This window comes from Lotus japonicus, chromosome 2 (genome assembly GCF_012489685.1).
Source record: "Lotus japonicus ecotype B-129 chromosome 2, LjGifu_v1.2".
Taxonomy (NCBI): domain Eukaryota; kingdom Viridiplantae; phylum Streptophyta; class Magnoliopsida; order Fabales; family Fabaceae; genus Lotus; species Lotus japonicus.
The window spans coordinates 21,553,026-21,566,769 of NC_080042.1; the positions used below are offsets into that span (position 1 = coordinate 21,553,026).

At 41.5% G+C, this 13,744-nt stretch overlaps 1 non-coding gene across 1 annotated transcript; it reads left to right on the forward strand.

Moving 5' to 3' along the window:
• The first annotated feature begins 269 nt into the window (after nucleotides 1-269).
• LOC130741587 (small nucleolar RNA R71) lies at nucleotides 270-376 on the forward strand. Its single transcript, XR_009020477.1, has one exon. It is a non-coding gene; the product is annotated as a small nucleolar RNA R71 (small nucleolar RNA).
• Nucleotides 377-13,744: the final 13,368 nt, after the last annotated feature.

Consider the following 13,744-nt stretch of genomic DNA (forward strand, 5'->3'; position numbering starts at 1 on the left):
TCTTCATTTGATTTTGAATCTCATTCATTTGCTTGGAGAGTTGCTTGTTGGAGGCCATGAGCTGATCATAAGGCTCAACCTCTAGGACCCCTCTTCGGGCTTGGCGTTCATTACTTGAGTTCATGGCCCTTATAGCCATTTTTTCAATCAACTCGTACCCCACTTGTGGAAGTAAGGCATCGAGCTCACCGTTTGAAGCCGCATCCAAGCCAAACCTCGAAGAATATTGGAGACCATCATAAAACTTTGCTACTTGTTCCGCATGGGTGAGGTTATGTTGAGGTTACCTCCTCAAGAGCTTTTTGAACCTTTCCCAAGCTTCATAGAGATTTTCATCGGTGGATTGAGCAAAAGTCATGATGTCATTCTTAAGCTTTCTCAAGAGGGCTCTTGGAACAAACCTTGTGGTGAATTTCTCAGCCAAGTCCTCCCAAGATGTAATACTACCTTGGGGCTGTGAAATCAACCACTCTTCAGCAGTATCCCTCAATGAAAAAAGGAACAAACTTAAGCGGATGGTGTCCGTTGAAACATTCTGAACTCTGTAGGTGTTGCAATTGCGGATGAACCGCTCCATGTGTGCATGAGGATCTTCAAGAGCACCGCCACTATACTGATTTTGGCTCACCAAATTGATGAATGCCGGCCTCAGCTCAAAATTTCCCGTGCCATCGGGGGAAACTATGCTGCCCGGATAATCGTAGCTCATGGCAGCCGAGGTGAGGTCTCTAAGAGAACGATTGGCATTCTCCGCTTCTTGCTCTTGAAGTCTTTGAGCAATAGCCTCATTCACTCTTTCTTCAATGTGGGCTTGCAATTCCTCCTCCGTCATATGGGTAGCCATGGCGGCTATCTCAGCAGCTCTTTGCTGAGCTCGACGGCGATGGAGAGTACGTTCAGGCTCCGGATCAAACTCCAATGGATCTGTGCCAAGCCTACCTTGCATAAACTGAAATACACAACCAAAGAAAGGTTAGTAATACCTGTTCAATGCAATGAAAAACTACAAACTTGTAACTTAAACCGAAAACCAAAAACAGTCCCCGGCAACGGCGCCAAAAACTTGTTGGATCAATCTGCAAGTGCACAGATATTTCCGGATTTTAATATCGAATCCACAGGGACCGTGAGTGAGAATTATGGTTTAAGCTTGAAGCTTGTGAGTTTGAAAGTAAGTAAAATTCAGATTTTTGATTTGTTTGTTTGTAACAAGAGTTTGCAAAATAAGCAATAATGAAAAGATGAAAATATCAATTGATGAAAAATGCTCTGGGTTAATGTTCATCCAATCCTTCCTAGACAACCTACCCTATGCAATTGACACCTTGAATCACTACCTTATTGCTATAGCCTAGATATTCACTCATTGATTCCTCACATGAGCAATTCTCCCATACTAAAAGCTAAGTCCAATTCCTTGTGTACTTTGTAAGATCAAGTTTTGATCTAGTAGTACAACTCTATGTTTTGATGATTACAAGTTAACCTTTTGATATGAACAATTATGGTACTCTAACGTGTTTTTCTGAGTGTGCTATCTACAGGCTCTGACCCCTATTTTATCTCACACAAATCAGAAGCACTATGCTTAAAGAGTGACCTAAGCATCGCTTTCGCATTCTCCATGTTCAGTCTGAACAGTGGAAAAGCTTCAGAAGATCTGAAGTAAATCAAGCTCTGATAAGGACTCAGCTCACTTGAAGCTCTGATGATCCAGAAGATCTGACAACCAAGAGACTCTGAAGACTCAGAGGCTCTGATGGTGTAGAAGACTCTGACGATCGAGACTCTGAAGAGTGAAGACTCTGAAGTTCAGAAGCAACTGGCTCTGAAGAACATGTACTGATCCTCTGAAATGAAGATCAGAAGGTACAGCGGTCAGAGGATCCAAGCTTCCTTCTGACTCTGATCAATCAGCTTCACAAGTTCCAATACGAAGCGCTCCTCTGATCAGAATTCTACGAGGTTAAGGTCAAGTCACTATCCAAAGTACAAAAGCAAAGTGTACTATCCTGACGACCTACCTAACATCCTCAGCCACAGCAGAAGCTGGAATTTCCAAAACTGCCCTCCAACGGTAGCATTTCCATGCAACGTTCAACCCTAATCCTTGGGATATAAATAGAGGCTGAAGATTGAAAGAAGCGGCTAGAAGCATTCACTTACGCGCAAGCAATATTTAAATCCTTCTAAGCTTTCTTTCATCTTGAATTTCATTGTGTTTACTATAAGCTTTTTAGAAGCACTTTCTTTGTAAACAAGAACTTCATATACAGTTGTATAGTTTTCCTTTAGGAGATCAAGGTTGATCGGATCCTAGAGAAGACTAAGAGAGTGAATCTTAGTGTGAGCTAAGTCAGTGTATTGTTAGTCACTTGTAGGTTTCAAGTGCAGTTGTAACATATACCTGATTAGTGGATTGCCTTCATTCTAAGAAGGAAGAAATCACCTTAACGGGTGGACTGGATTAGCTTGAGGGATTTATCAAGTGAACCAGGATAAAATCCTTGTGTGCTTTTCTATCTCTTATCTTTAGCACTTAATTTGTTTCGAAAGATTTGCCAAAATCTTTAAGGTGGAAGTTTTATCTTGAAAACGTTATTCAAACCCCCCCCCCCCTTTTCTACCGTTTTTCATACCTTCAATTGGTATCAGAGCGCAAGTTCTGATTACCACACCTAACAGTGTTCAGTGATCCGAGCCGGTGTGAAAAACAATGGCTACCACAGAGCGCAAAGCCTCCCATGTTCGACGGTCAATAGTTCGAATATTGGAAAGATAGACTCGAAAGTTTCTTTCTGGGTTTTGATGCAGATCTCTGGGATATTATTGTGGATGGCTATGAGCGTCCCGTTGATGCAGATGGCAAGAAGATCCCAAGGTCAGAGATGACTGCAGATCAAAAGAAGCTGTACTCACAACATCACAAGGCAAGAGCAATTCTTCTAAGTTCTATTTCTTATGAAGAGTACCAGAAGATTACAGATCGTGAGTTTGCAAAAGGCATTTTTGAATCCCTGAAGATGTCTCATGAAGGAAACAAGAAAGTCAAAGAATCAAAGGAATTGTCTTTGATCCAAAAGTATGAATCCTTCATCATGGAGCCAAACGAGTCCATTGAAGAAATGTTCTCCAGATTTCAGTTGCTTGTAGCTGGAATACGACCTCTCAACAAGAGCTACACAGCAAAAGATCATGTCATAAGGGTCATCAGGAGTCTTCCTGAAAGCTGGATTCCTTTAGTGACATCAATAGAGCTCACAAGAGATGTCGAGCGTATGAGTTTAGAAGAACTCATTAGCATTCTGAAATGCCATGAGCTGAAGCGCTCTGAGATGCAAGATCTGAGGAAAAAGTCTATAGCCTTGAAATCCAAATCTGAGAAGGCTAAGTCTGAGAAGTCAAAGGCTCTCCAAGCTGAAGCAGAAGAATCTGAAGAAGCATCAGAAGATTCTGATGAAGATAAGCTGACTCTGATCTCCAAGAGACTCAACCGCATCTGGAAGCACAAGCAAAGCAAGTACAGAGGCTCTGGAAAGGCTAAAGGAAAGTCTGAATCCTCAGGTCAGAGGAAGTCATCAATCAAGGAAGTCACATGTTTTGAGTGCAAAGAATCAGGGCACTACAAAAGTGATTGTCCAAAGTTGAAGAAGGACAAGAAGCCAAAGAAGCACTTCAAGACGAAGAAGAGTCTGATGGTGACTTTTGATGAATCAGAGTCAGAAGATGTTGACTCTGATGGTGAAGTCCAAGGACTCATGGCTATTGTCAAAGACAAGGAAGCAGAGTCAAAGGATGTTGTTGACTCTGACTCAGAATCAGAAGGAGATCCTAACTCAGACGATGAAAATGAGGTATTCGCTTCTTTCTCAACCTCTGAATTGAAACATGCTTTGTCTGATATCATGGATAAGTATAACTCTTTATTGTCTAAGCATAAAAAGTTGAAAAAGGACTTATTTGCTGCTTCTAAGATTCCTTCTGAACATGAGAAAATTATTTCTGATTTGAAAAATGATAATCATGCTTTGGTAAATTCTAACTCTGTGCTTAAGAACCAGATTGCTAAGTTAGAAGAAATAATTGCTTGTGATGCCTCTGATTGTAGAAATGAATCTAAGTATGAAAAGTCTTTTAAAAGATTCCTGGCTAAAAGCGTAGACAGAGGCTTAATGGCTTCAATGATCTATGGCGTAAGCAGAAATGGAATGCATGGCATTGGCTATTCTAAACCAATTAGAAATGATCCTTCTATGTCTAAAGAAAAATCCTTGTATGAATGCTTTGTTCCCTTTGGTACCATATTGCCTGATCCTTTACCTGCTGAAGTTGCTAAACCCCCTCTCAAAAAGGGATCTTTCTCCATGTCTAAATATCATGCAAAAATTCCTTTACATTATCATGTTGAGAAACCCAAGGTGATCAGAACCTCTAGGGTAACTAACAAGAAAGGACCCAGAAAGTGGGTACCTAAGGACAAGATTATCTATGTTGCAGATATCCTTGATAGCTCGACTGAAACACCAATCATGGTATCTGGACAGTGGATGCTCGCGTCACATGACGGGAGAAAGGCGTATGTTCCAAGAGCTAAAACTTAAGCCTGGAGGCGAAGTTGGCTTTGGTGGCAACGAAAAGGGTAAAATTGTTGGTACTGGTACTATTTGTGTAGATAGTAGTCCATGCATTGATAATGTGTTATTGGTAGACGGCTTAACTCATAACTTGTTGTGTATAAGTCAATTAGCTGACAAGGGTTATGAAGTTATTTTCAATCAAAAGTCTTGCAGGGCTGTAAGTCAGATCGATGGCTCTGTTCTGTTTAACAGCAAGAGGAAGAACAACATTTATAAGATCAGATTATCTGAGTTGGAGGCTCAGAATGTGAAGTGCCTTCTGTCTGTTAATGAAGAGCAATGGGTATGGCATAGACGGTTAGGGCATACCAGCATGAGAAAGATTTCTCAGCTGAGTAAGCTAAACCTTGTCAGGGGCTTACCCACTCTGAAGTTCACTTCAGACGCTCTTTGTGAAGCATGTCAGAAAGGAAAATTCACTAAAGTCCCTTTCAAGGCAAAGAATGTTGTTTCAACCTCAAGGCCGTTAGAACTTCTGCATATCGACCTGTTTGGACCAGTGAAAACTGAGTCTATAGGTGGCAAGAGATATGGGATGGTCATCGTTGACGACTATAGCCGCTGGACATGGGTAAAATTTCTATCCCGCAAGGATGAGTCTCATGCTGTGTTCTCTACCTTCATAGCCCAAGTGCAAAACGAGAAGGCTTGTAGGATTGTGCGTGTCAGAAGTGACCACGGTGGAGAGTTTGAGAATGACAAGTTTGAGAGTTGATAAGCCAATCTGCAAGTATACAGATTTGCCCGTAGTAATATGAAAGATATCGTACCCAAGGGATTGTGTTCAATTATCGATTAAGACTAGCTCTATGATTTAGTAAGCAAAAGTAAAATAAGATTGGGGAATTTGATTTAATTGTTCAATTGCAGGGAAAAATGAGAAAGCTAATAGAAATTGTGAAACTTAATTTGGAAAAATAGCACATGGATTAGCTTTGCCAATTATCACTTATGCCTAATCAACCTTGTTTGTGTGAAATAAAAATTACTCTCTATGGTGATCTAGCCTAAGTTTTGAACTTGCTAATTCCTTAAACAAGAAAGACTTTTAATCTGAATATTAAGTTTGTGTTACGAGCACCTAAACCAACAGATTAAAGATAAAGTTATAATTCCGGCCACCACTATTAACTCCTACCCTCATTCCTAAGGTCGTAGAGAAAAGTTAATAAATTCCGTTTCCTTAAATCCCTAATTTCTAATCACTCTTCCAAGTCTCACAGAAATTAGTAAGGTATTTGCTTTCAATCAAATAAAATTATAACTGAAACGGAATTCATAAATCATAATAGAAATCCATCACACAACCAAAGTACAAATTAAAGCATAAGATCCAAAGGACTAGGCATCCCAAGTGCTAAAAGAGAATTAGTTCCTCATAGACATGAGGAATAATTCAAAATCTAAGAAGAAACACATAGAAGATCAAAGAAAACCTGGAAAAATTCCTTCAAGAACCAAAATTGGGTCTCTGGCTTGCTCAAATTCGTCCAAGAGTGCAAAAAAAACATGAAAAATTAGGTTTAAAACGCTATTTATAGTGTTGTTTACGTTCTGGTGGGGCTGAGATCCAGTGCGGCGGGGTGCAGCGTAAGAACATGAACCCTCGCAATTCCTGACGTCGGATGCGCATCAGGTGGTGCACATGGGTGCTAGTGCACCGTAAGAGCATGTGCGCGCAGCAGGGAAACAGAGCCACGTTTTTGTCCTTTTCTCCTGAGGAATGATCTGGTGCGGTTGCACGCGCAGTAAGCCTAAATGGTGCGGAAACTGGTGCGTTTTTTCCAGTGAGCTGACAAGTGGCGCGATCGCGCGGCAGGTGCATGGAAAACTCGCGCGGTCGCGCGGTACATGATCACAGACTCATAATTTTTAATTAAATTCCATATTGTCTCCATCTTTTCCAAATCTTCTCCTAAAATAACAATAAAAATAGGAAAAAATAATTAAAATATAATAAAATAAAATCAATAGAAGATAAAATAATATAAAAACTTAAAATAAACTTATATAATTCTAAATTAAAATAATAAAACCTAATAATATCTTAAAAAATAATATAAAATGTAGAAAAATACTAAAACCAAGCAAAAATAATAAAATCCATGAAATAAGCCTAAAGTGTCCTAAAATGATTGAAATATCCTAAAAAATATTTAAACTAAATGACAATAAACTAGGAAAATAGCTCTAAATCCTGGGTCATCAAGAGTCTGTTTGATTCCTATGGAATTGCACATGATTTCTCTTGTCCCAGAACTCCTCATCAAAATGGTGTTTTTGAGAGGAAGAACAGAACTCTTCAGGAGATGGCTAGAACCATGCTCCAAGAAACTGGCATGGCTAAGCACTTTTGGGCAGAGGGAGTAAACACAGCGTGTTACATTCAGAACAGAATCTCTGAGAGACCAATTCTGAATAAGACTTCTTATGAATTGTGAAGAATATAAAACCCAACATTTCTTACTTTCATCCTTTTGGTTGTGTTTGTTATGTTCTCAATACCAAGGATATATTGCATAAATTTGATGCTAAATCTTCTAAGTGTCTATTACTTGGTTACTCTGAAAGATCTAAAGGTTTTAGATTTTATAATACTGATGCTAAGACTATTGAAGAGTCTATTCATGTTAGATTTGACGATAAGCTTGACTCTGATCAGTCAAAGCTAGTTGAGAAGTTTGCAGATTTATGCATTAATGTTTCTGACAAAGGCAAAGCTCCAGAGGAAGCTGAGCCAGAGGAAGATAATCCAGAAGAAGGAGCTGGTCCCTCTGATTCACAACCTCAGAAGAAAAGCAGAATCATTGCATCACATCCTAAGGAATTGATTCTGGGCAACAAAGATGAACCAGTCAGAACCAGATCAGCCTTCAGACCCTCTGAAGAGACCCTGCTTAGTCTGAAAGGATTAGTGTCCTTAATTGAACCTAAGTCCATAGATGAAGCTCTTCAGGATAAGGATTGGATTCTAGCTATGGAAGAAGAATTGAATCAATTTTCCAAGAATGATGTTTGGAGGTTAGTGAAGAAACCTCCAAGTGTTCATGTGATTGGAACCAAATGGGTTTTCAGAAACAAGCTGAATGAGAAAGGAGATGTAGTGAGAAACAAGACAAGGTTAGTTGCTCAAGGCTACAGTCAGCAGGAAGGAATTGACTACACTGAAACGTTTGCTCCAGTAGCTAGACTAGAAGCTATCAGACTGCTGATCTCTTTCTCAGTAAATCACAACATAGTTTATTCATCAGATGGATGTAAAAAGTGCGTTCCTAAACGGTTATATATCAGAGGAAGTCTATGTTCATCAACCCCCAGGTTTTGAAGATAAGAAGAACCCAGACCATGTGTTCAAACTGAAGAAATCACTCTATGGTCTGAAGCAAGCTCCCAGAGCATGGTATGAGAGACTCAGCTCATTCCTTCTGGAGAATGAGTTTGTAAGGGGTAAAGTAGATACAACTCTCCTTTGCAAAACTTACAAAGATGATATCTTAATTGTGCAAATCTATGTTGATGATATAATATTTGGCTCTGCTAATCAATCTCTATGCAAAGAATTTTCTAAGATGATGCAAGCTGAATTTGAGATGAGTATGATGGGAGAACTCAAGTACTTTCTGGGAATACAAGTTGATAAAACACCAGAAGGAACATATATCCATCAGAGCAAGTACACTAAAGAACTTCTGAAGAAGTTCAATATGCTGGAATCTACAGTTGCTAAGACTCCAATGCATCCTACATGCATTATGGAGAAAGAAGATGCAAGTGGTAAAGTTTGTCAGAAGCTCTATCGTGGTATGATAGGATCACTTCTTTACTTAACTGCATCTAGGCCAGATATATTGTTTAGTGTTCATTTATGTGCTCATTTCCAATCAGATCCAAGGGAAACCCACTTAACTGCTGTTAAGAGGATCCTAAGGTATCTGAAAGGCACCCCTAACCTTGGCTTGATGTATAAGAAAACATCAGAGTATAAGCTTTCAGGTTACTGTGATGCTGATTATGCTGGAGATAGAACAGAGAGAAAAAGCACTTATGGAAATTGTCAATTTCTAGGAAGCAACTTAGTCTCATAGGCAAGCAAGAGGCAATCAACCATTGCTCTATCTACTGCAGAGGCAGAATATATCTCAGCAGCAATATGTAGCACTCAGATGCTCTGGATGAAACATCAGTTGGAGGATTACCAAATCCTTGAGAGCAATATCCCAATCTATTGTGATAACACTGCTGCAATATCATTGAGTAAGAATCCTATCTTACATTCAAGGGAAAAGCACATTGAGGTAAAGTATCACTTTATTAGAGATTATGTACAGAAGGGCGTACTTCTTCTGAAGTTTGTTGATACTGACCATTAATGGGCAGATATCTTTACAAAGCCCTTAGCAGAGGATAGATTTAAATTCATTCTGAAAAATCTGAATATGGACTTTTGTCCAGCATGAAGATGGATCAGAACCTCTGACTAAGATACTTCTTGATTAGAAGATGTCTAGTCCAGAAGGTAACTCTATCAGAGTGTATGTGTCCATTGGTGCTGACTCTGAAACTGAGACAGTAAACGTGTGTCAGTTTCTCTGATGCATAGTTCCTTGTGCCCGTGTGACAGTCTGTCATAATGAGTGTTGATGTGTTTCTCTCCTGCGTGTGAGATGTCAATTTACTGTTACTATGATGTCTTTAATTTTTAACTGTTGATTTTAAATTGCTTTTGATCAACAACGGTTACTTTTAAAAACCCACTATACACACACGTTCTCCTACACTTACGGTTTTACCTTCTCTCTCTTTTGTTTTCAAACCCTTATCTGCACGATCTCTCTCTCTCTCTCTCTCTCTCTCTCTCTCTCTCTCTATTCTTCATCTTCCCTTCTACCCAAAACCTTCAACCGCTCAAGATGGTGAGACAAAATAGAAACGAAGCTGCAGGTGCAACCAGGTTTCCTCATATGGTAGTAGGACAAGCTACAGGTCAATTGGGTCCTGAAACTCCAACTCAAGCTCCGGCTCAAGGGCAGATGATTCCGATTGCAGAACGGGGCTGTGCCGTTCACTGCGTTTATGCTCCGGAAGAACTCCAAGTGCTTGCTGAATGGAAATTCGACCTGGATAATATAGCTGCAAATGGGTATGACCTGCGTCCTGAAGTTCAAGCTCAGGGATGGGAAGAGTACTTCAACAGGCTTAGAGGTCCAATTTATGACAAATTGGTCAAGGAATTCTGGAAACACGCTGAGTGTGATGATACTCAGGTGGTTTCGTACATCGCTGGAAGGAGGATAATCATCACTGAGAAGTCCATTGTGAATCTGCTGGGTGCACACACTGGAACTGGGTATAGATTCCAACTGACTGAATCCAAGTTGAAACCCAGAACAAAGGAAGAAACCAACAAGGCTCTTTACACCAACTACAAACCTGGCAAGAGTGAGTACAAAGTGATGGATCTTCATCCCAAGCTCAGAATCTGGCACAATATTCTGCTTAACTGCATCAACCAGAGGCCAAAGGGTAGCTCTCCTGATTACATCAACTTCTGCCAGAAGGCAATGCTATTCTTCATTCAGGATAAGAAGCAGATCTGCCTTCCCTTCTTCTTGTTTTCTTACCTGAAAGAATGCATCAAGAAGTCCAGAACCACTGCATCCATCAAGTCTGCCATCAAGTACATTCCCTTTGGAAGACTGCTCTCAGATCTTTTCATTGAGAGTAAACTTGTGGAAGATCTGACTAAGGCTGGCTGCATAGAGGATCTGACCATGATTGTGTGTGATGTCTTCATATCCACATCTTTGAAGAAGATGGGATTAGTCAAGAAGAGGATAGACCCTGCTCATGAAGATACTTCAGATGAAGTCAGAAGAAGAATAATCCCTCTGAATGACTATCCCTTGTGGACCCAAGCAGACAACCCAGAAGCTATCAGGTGCTACGTTGATGATCTAAGGATGCAAGGCTTTGAGATTGATGTAGACGAGTTCTTCAAGCGATTGCCACCAGCTCAAGAGTTTGACTCTCCTCCCAAGAAGAAAGTTCAGAGAAAAATGGTCTTGGAGGAATCTTCTGAGGAGTCTGATGTTCCTCTGAAGAAGAAGAAAAAGGCTGATAAGAGGAAGCATGATGAAACTACCAAGCCTGATGATGGTGATGATGGTGATAATGAAGATGGTCCTTCTCCTCCAAAGAAGAAGAAGAAACAAGTCAGAATTGTGGAGAAGCCTACACGTGTGGAACCTGCTGCTGCAGTCATCAGAATGGAGACTTCTGCCAGAGTGACTAGGTCTGCCGTGCGTTCATCAAGTAAGTCTGCTGTCATTGAATCTGATGATGATTTAAATTCCATTGATGCACTCCCCATCTCTACACTTCTTAACCGCACCGCCACCCAACTCACTCCTATCCCAGAATCTCAACCAGCTGCTCAAACCACATCTCCATCAAATTCACCAAGGTCTTCATTTTTCCAACCTTCTCCAAACGAAGAACCTCTTTGGAATATGCTTCAGAACCAACCTACCGGACCCTCTGATCGAACCTCACCCATTACCATTCAATACAACCCATTAACCTCTGAAACCATCATTCTTGACCAACCTGAACCTGAACCCAGAACGTCTGATCACTCTGACCCCAGAGCATCAGCACGTCCTGTTCATAGAACCACTGATACAGATTCCACACCCTGTCCCTCTGTATCCTTTCCTACCAACGTTGCTGACTCCTCACCTTCCAACAACTGTGAGTCACTTCGTAAATTTATGGAAGTCAGGAAAGAAAAAGAGTCTGCCATACCAGAGTACTACCTTACAGTACCAAGCCCTAGGAGATACCCTGGACCTAGACCAGAACGTCTAGTTGACCCAGATGATCCTATACAGGCTGACTCATTGCATGAAGCAGACCCTTTAACCCAACAAGTCCAACCTGACCAAGTTCAACAAGAGCCCATTCAACCAGAACCAGAAAACTCAGAGTCTAACCACTCTTCGGTTAGATCTCCGCATTCTCAGGTTGAAACCTCTGAATCAAACCTTGGAACCTCTGAACCAAATGCTCAAACTTTTGATATTGGTTCTGCTCAAGGTGCCTCTGAGGCAAATAGCAGCAACCACCCAACCTCTCCTGAAACCACCCTATCCATTGTTCCCTACACATACCTAAGACCAACCTCTCTCTCTGAGTGCATCAGTGTTTTTAATCATGAAGCTTCACTGATGATTCGCAACGTCAAAGGTCATACTGATCTGAGTGAGAATCCTGACTCTGTTGCTGAATAATGGAATTGTCTGAGTACTTGGTTAGTTGCTCAGGTTCCTGCTATGATGAGTCATCTCACTGCAGAAAGGCATCAAAGGATTGAGGCTGCTAGGCAGCGGTTTATGTGACGCCTGTGGCCGACAAGGGCGGGGAGTGATCGCCGGTGCAGTGAGGCACGGACAAGGAGCGGGTCCTGGCAGGCTTCTAGGCGAAGGGGCACATGAATGAACCGATCTCACACCCAAACATGAGGTATTCCGAGACTGTATAGGGATGGACTATACAGTTGAGGAGGGCATAAAAGATTTGATTGGTACTACTCATAACAACAAGTTGCAACTTCTTTTCGGGAGCCCAACTGATAAGAACTCCATGGTTAAGTGTGCTTGCCTTGGAGCAATATCGTGATGGGTGACCTCCTGGAAGTTTTCCCGGGAAGTGCGCGAGTGAGGACAAAGCGCATTGAAAAGACTCGTGTTGTTACCGTGAGGCCAGTCGTCAAGTGTGGATGTTACAAATGGTATCAGAGCCGACCTCTCCCAGTACGGTGTGGTTCGGGGACGAACCAAGCGGAAGCTGGTGGGCCTGTGACGCCCGTGGCCGACGAGGGCGGGGAGTGATCGCCGGTGCAGTGAGGCACGGACAAGGAGCGGCTCCTGGCAGGCTTCTAGGCGAAGGGGCACATGAATGAACCGATCTCACACCCGAACAAGAGGTATTCCGAGACTGTATAGGGATGGACTATACAGTTGAGGAGGGCATAAAAGATTTGATTGGTACTACTCATAACATCAAGTTGCAACTTCTTTTCGGGAGCCCAACTGATAAGAACTCCATGGTTAAGTGTGCTTGCCTTGGAGCAATATCGTGATGGGTGACCTCCTGGGAAGTTTTCCCGGGAAGTGCGCGAGTGAGGACAAAGCGCATTGAAAAGACTCGTGTTGTTACCGTGAGGCCAGTCGTCAAGTGTGGATGTTACAGTTTACAAGGAGAATGGCTCTGCATGAACAACAGCAAAGAACTAAGTTACTTGAAGCTGTTGAAGAGGCCAGAAGAAAGAAAGAGCAAGCAGAAGAAGCTGCACGTCAAGCAGTTATACAAGCTGAAAATGCAAGATTAGAAGCTGAGAGACTAGAAGCTGAAGCTGAAGCTCTTAGATGTCAAGCTCTGGCACCAGTAGTCTTCACTCCTGCTGCTTCTGATTCCACTCCAGACCATCAATCTGCTCAGAATGTTCCCTCTAGCTCTACACAGCCAAGTTCTTCCAGACTTGACATCATCGAACAACGTCTCAATACTCATGAGATTCTGCTGATGGACATGAAGCAAATTCTGCAAGAACTCCTGCGTCGCTCTGACAAACCTTAGTTTTAGAATTTCTTTCGTTTTTCTTAACTTAATTTATTTTTATTTTATTTGCATTACTTGCTATGGTTTGCTTTCAAGTAGTTTATCTTATGCATATATATATAAATGACATTGTGTTTGCAAATGTTTTTCTTTATTCATATAGTTTATGCTTTTACATCATACATCTTCTTCCTAAATCTAGAATGGAGGATCCTTCTTCATTCTTCTGCACTCTTAGCGGTGCTCTACCCTCTCCTTCTCCAGACGATCCAATGAATACTGGATGTTGTTGAGTTTGACGTTCAGCTCCTCCCTCTCCAGACTATCTTCTGTCGTCTTGAGCATCTTTTTCATAGCTTCCTTCTCTTCCAGAAAATTCAGCTCAAGCTGGCTGAGTTCCTGGACTTCCTCCACGAAGGCAAGGAATTCTTTCAGGCCCTTTTCCAGCTTTGGACAAAGGTCCTCATCAAGCAATGTCGTCGTCAGCT